The sequence below is a fragment of the Thunnus maccoyii genome, chromosome 22, assembly GCF_910596095.1.
Source record: "Thunnus maccoyii chromosome 22, fThuMac1.1, whole genome shotgun sequence".
Taxonomy (NCBI): domain Eukaryota; kingdom Metazoa; phylum Chordata; class Actinopteri; order Scombriformes; family Scombridae; genus Thunnus; species Thunnus maccoyii.
In genome coordinates, this window is record NC_056554.1 from 1,444,034 (window position 1) to 1,450,033 (window position 6,000).

Consider the following 6,000-nt stretch of genomic DNA (forward strand, 5'->3'; position numbering starts at 1 on the left):
AGAATGTACTGTAGGTGAGTGTAAAAACTCCCTTCTCTGAGAATAATAATTATTGAAGTCCATCCATTCACCATTTTGGTCCAGACCAAGATATGCCAACAACTACTGGTCGGGGCCCGTTTCTCTAGAATTGCAACATGCAATCTGAGATTTGCAACACAACATAACTTCTCACATTGATTTTAAATACGCAGTCCATACATGATCATGCAAGAGCCCTGAAGGACCCAGAAAAGTATCAAGTGATAATCATTTGTGAAACACGATGTTGCCACCATTTGTGATCTGCATGTGTTCACAAATTGTTTTTATGAAATATGTCCCAGGTTGACATGAAGTCTGATATGCATGCTTATGGTCCCTAGAATAAAAATCCTAAATGTTCTGGCAACATGGGACATCACAGTTGCCATGTGTAGGGCTGCAACTAATGATTGTTTTATTATTGATTAATTTGTCGATTATTGTCTTGCTTAATTGATTAGTTTGGGTCCATGCCTTCTTTTGTTCAAACCAGCAGTCCACAACCCAAAAGTATTCAAATCAAGTCCATTTTTATTTGTATAGCCCAATATCACAAATCAGAGTTGCCTCAGGGGGCTTTACAGCGATACAGAATGTAGACCCTCAATATGAATAAGGAAAAACTTCCTAAAAAATCTCTTTAACAGGGGAAAAATATTCGATTTATTATATAAAACACTAAATAAACCAGAAAATATTCACATTTGAGATGCTGGAATCAGAGAATTTGAACTTTTTCTTTAAAAAAAATCAATTATCAAAATAGTTAGCAATTCATTTAATAGTTGGCAACTAATCCATAAACTGACTAATCATTGCAGCTCTAGTCATGTGCATTCATGCAGCCTAGCAGCATCCGTTCCTGTGTCTTTTTTAATGCCACCACAGGGTGTCGCTAAAATCTTCACATCCCTCAGATCGGTTTCAAAAACAAGGATTTCAATGATCTCATGGTGTCACACTTGTACATCCGTCCAGCCATTTTGATTTCTTATGTTCCACATATTGATCAGAGGAATACAGTGTGTCCAGTGTGTGAGGTTTTATCAAAAGCCTTTTTACAATTTCCCATAGATGCACCACCAGTAACCGAGCCAGTAACACAGAGAGCTTTCAGTATGTCGTGGTTATGTAAACGTCTGTAGAGCACTGGAAAATTGTTATGATGTCATCAAATCAGACCGTGTTGGATTTCTTTAGAGCGGCGTGGCAATGGTGAGCTCTTACTGGCTTCCAATCTAAAACTGCACAATTACATAGGAGGCTGGGTAAGATCTGCCAAGGGACTATTTCTTTAGTATAAAGTAGTTCCAATGAAAATTACTCACAGTGAGGTCTGTGGGTTATCCAGAGCAACTGGAGAGACATGTTGCTTTTAGAGTTTTTCAAATGCCATCTTTCAATACTGTGAGCACCACAAAACAAATTTCATTCTTCTCCACTTTTATTGGGGCGGAAGCAGAAATCGCTGACACAGATATTTCAAAACCTTAGCAGATGAAACTGAAACTGTCTTGAGTCGACACCACAATGGCTACGTAGGAAAATATGTTTTTGTGGTTTGGGTGAAGTGAACCTTTAAACTCAGATTTCCTCTTTCTTTTGCCGGAATAATGTCAAAGCAGCAGCAGCAGCAGCAGCTCATTGAGCTTTTTTGGTTCACTGCCAAGGCACTAACTGACATATGATGTAGATAATGATCACACCCTCTATCAGTGAATCTTTGTGTTACACAGTCAGTGCATATCTCTCTCTGCACGGGTGTTTCCCTGTGTGTCATAGTAGATTGTGCCGGTTGTCATTGTACTGCTTTAGGGCAAATAGTGGAATGTACTCAAACGAGCGACAAGTGAAGAAGCTGCAGAACAAGCCTGACAGGAAAGACACTCAGCAGCCTGCAGATGTCTTTGGGTCATAGTCTTTTGTTGGTTGTCACTGACTGGAAACTATTTATAATCAAGCACTAAAAATGAATTATTATAGACTGGGAAACCTTGTTATTCATTTCCCATGATGCTAAAATCATAATGTGATCCGACAAGTCAGTCATAAACTTTAAGGCCATTAATTATCCGATTTTGTAAATTTCGCTTGAAACAAATTCTGTCATTGCTACGCATGGTTAGTACCACTGATCCTGTGAAAACAGTCTTCTGTGGCCGTGGAGGAGCTTTGTCAAGTAACCCTGGTGATGCCATAGTGATGTCATCAGGGTTATATGTTAGCTTGGGCTTTGAGACTATAAATTTGTGAGGAAAAGCCTGCATTAAAACAATAAAATTTAAAGTTGAATTGTGGAAAATGTAGGAATCAGTGTTTTGGGGTCCCTTATGAGTTGGCCAACTTTACTGAATTAAAATACTGACCCTTTAACCTTTTAACCCTTTAAGATCTTATAAACCTCATATTCAATATAAATTGTTTGATCAAACACACATTTATTATTTATATTGGTACAGAAATCATAATTAGTAATCATAAATCATAATTGTTAATTGACTTACAGTACTATTACTAGTGCATAACTTGTGTAAGAAACATTTAGTCTTTGCCCTAAACTGGTCTGTGTTCTTACATAGATATCATACATTCATAGATATACAATACATACATAATTTAGCTAATGAAAATGCTTATACTTCATACTAAATATCAGCATAAAATGTTATCATTGGGGAAATTATTATTCTTTTTGCTGAGCAGAGGAGGTTCCCAGATTTGTATATTATTTCATTCTTCCCTTATGCATTGTAAAACAAAACAAAAAATTACAGTTGGTTATATCAAAAATATTGCTTTTGCGTGCATCATATGTGTTCTTGCCATACACAGAGGAATAATATATATTATATTTATAACTTACAACTGATGGCTACTGCACCATCTTAAATTCTTGAATGAATGGTGAAATTGACTGTACCAATTCAGTATTGTTATATATTTTAAAATATTTGGGAGCTTTCTTTATTAGGTGAAAAAATAAGGTTCAACCTCCATTCCCATCCCAATAATTTTCACACAATCCCTTAGCTTAGATACTGTAAATAAAAATAACAGACAAGCTCTCATGTTGACGATCTTTTTCATCATTTTATTATATATATATTTATAATATGTACAGAAAAAAAACATGATCAAACTCAGCAGGGAGACAGCACCAAAGTGAACAAGCAAAAACAGAAAAGACAGAAGGTGACTGACAGGCGAGCTCCTGCCCGGTGCTTTTTATTAACAAACAACACCTAGTGAGTGCCTTTATTAAGCCAATGAACAAGTGTGCAAATGACATGGAAAATACCCCCTTCAGCCCAAATGAAATACAAAAAGAAAACTAAAGAAAAAAAAAGTCAAGCGTTGTTTCATCAGAATCACATTCATAAGCAAAGCCCCACCCCTACATGTGTTTAACCCCACCCTACAGTGTCCCCTCATACTTCCATGGACTAGACAACACAGTATAGTATTCAATGAACACATTAAAATCAGTAGGATATCAAGACTTGTTGAAAGAAAGGTTAAAAAAAAAAAAAAAAAAGGAAATCAAAGCGCAAAACATCCAGTATATGTGTGAGTGTGACTTTGAGTGTTAAGTTTCAAATGATTGCTTGTTCTGCATCTACTCAAGTGAGACTGGCGTGATGCCGGGATGCCAACATGTGTCCAAAAAGCTCAGGAATGTTACACGTGATCCTGCCCCGCTCTACGCAAAAACATACACACACACACACACACACACACACACACACACGTCCTGATGTTTCCTTTCCCTCCTTCTTAATGTCAGATTCCAGTCCTGCACAGAAAACTAATGTGTTCCACTTTAGCGTGACAGGCCTGAAAAACACAAGACTAAAAATATCTGTCAACACAAAGCAACACACACACACACACACACACACACACACACACACACACACACACACGACTCATCTTCGAGTGATGCCAACATAATCACAAGTAACCACTTGTCACATCTGTACTCACGCTGGAGTTAAGAAGATGCAGCTTCCTGACCGAGCATCAATCATTGATAAGGCTTCACAAATGGAAGGCTGTTGTTCTCAAGATAATGTGGACTCATCTATATTCAGTTCTTCTAGAAGCTGAAATTGCACTTTTGTAGCCGCTGATCTTGGTGAGCTGTGAAAACTTCACCGCAGCCTGAGGCGGTGTTGTACCTGAAATGCTGACAAATTTTTCTTAAGGAGTGCAACCGAAGCCTCTGTGAGATTCCCGTATCTGAGTGGAAGGGCCGGTCAGGGAGGATGCTGAGGAATTCATCAAGTTGCAGTGACATGGTTGGCTGGAGAGGAGAGTTGGGAGTTCATATCCGGTCAGCAAAACCGAGACCAGTCAGTCCCTGAATCTCCAGGTGCCCCCCGAACACAACGCACATGATGAAAACGATGGCCTTTAAAACAGAACGCCACAGCGGCTTCTATTCAGCGAGGACATGTGTCTGCTGTGGACAACTACACCACAGATTACAGAGATAAATAAAAGAGTGAGTAAGAAGGCCCTAATGCTACTTTAGTACAATATTTTCATTCTTCAAAGCATGACCAGTCTTCTACAACAACATCACCGTTATTTTCCAGTTATTTGTTTAACAGGGTAAAAAAGTTGTGGCTCAGATTGAGAAGGTCTAACAGAGTTTTCACTGCAGTGTAGAGGCCCCTCTGTGAGGGCAGGGGGATGCTCTTTTCCTCACATTCCTTCGAGGTTTCCCTGGAAATACCACTGAGACCTAACACAGCTATGAGAAGCAGAAACCGCTCAGAGCTGCAGGCATGTAAACCACTTCATACCTGTCTGATTTTGCCATTATTATGCCGTCAGCTGGCACTGACATCCAAACAGATCATCGGATCTGTTATGATCAATGTCTCATGCAACAAATGTTTGTTCCTCCTTCCTGATGGAAATAAATCTGGTTATTGGGACTCCCAATAGTTTCTGCTACCGAGCAAAATGTTTCCGTAGCCTCGAGTTAAAAACTGCCATCAAATGTCTGATCAAATTTGTATGATTTGTTGAATATTCGATACGATTTTGCCCAAAAAAAAATCATATTAAAAGGTCCACTTACTAGCCTTTTTGAGATTTTTTAATCACATCTCATGGTCTTCATCAGCAGGAGTAACTTCAGACTTCAGTCATATACAGGAGGAAATTAAAACCCCTGTCCCTGTTTAAAGATAGTCTTTAATGCCCAACATCAAATACCATGAGGTGTGATTGAAAGCTCTGGAACAGTATTTTTGTAACTTTTTGTAACCAATGTGTGCAAAGTCTGTCACTTTTCATGTGTACAGCATTGCTTTTACCTTTAGGTGTAAACAGATGACACATTTTACAAACTAGTTCATTTGAAGTATACCGACACCTTCACGATCAGTGTGAAGGACTCGGAGGTAAAAAAGGATTACACCAGAGACAGAAACGCGAGGGGGGCATAAAGACAGGTTTGAATCGTGTGTCCAAATGAGAAACAACTATGTTTGACAAACTGGTAAGTCTCAGGGGAAGGAACAGCAGCTTTTTGTTAAGACCCCACCCTCTCAACCAACAGACACACCCACACACCACATCTCTACTCCAGCTTCATCTGCAAACAAGCACAAATGAAACAACATCCTAAAACCAACTCCGTCATGTACTGAACATGAGACTTTAAGCAAATTGTACAAGTTGTCTCCATTAGAAGTATCAATGAGAAAATTTTTAAAAAACAAAACAATAAAACCACAACAATAATAAAACAATAATTGTAAGATCAATGCAGATATTGCCAATTGCTTCTGTTTGTCAGAATAAGTCAAACCGAGTGTTTCACTCCTCCCCCCCCCCCCCCCCCCCCCCCCCCGCCTTCGTCATGCCTCTTCATCTCTGTGCAATGATATCTGTCCTCGGACTGGAATATTTAGTGTCATTCCAGGAATTCACCGTACAAAATGATACAGAATTTCGTCTTTC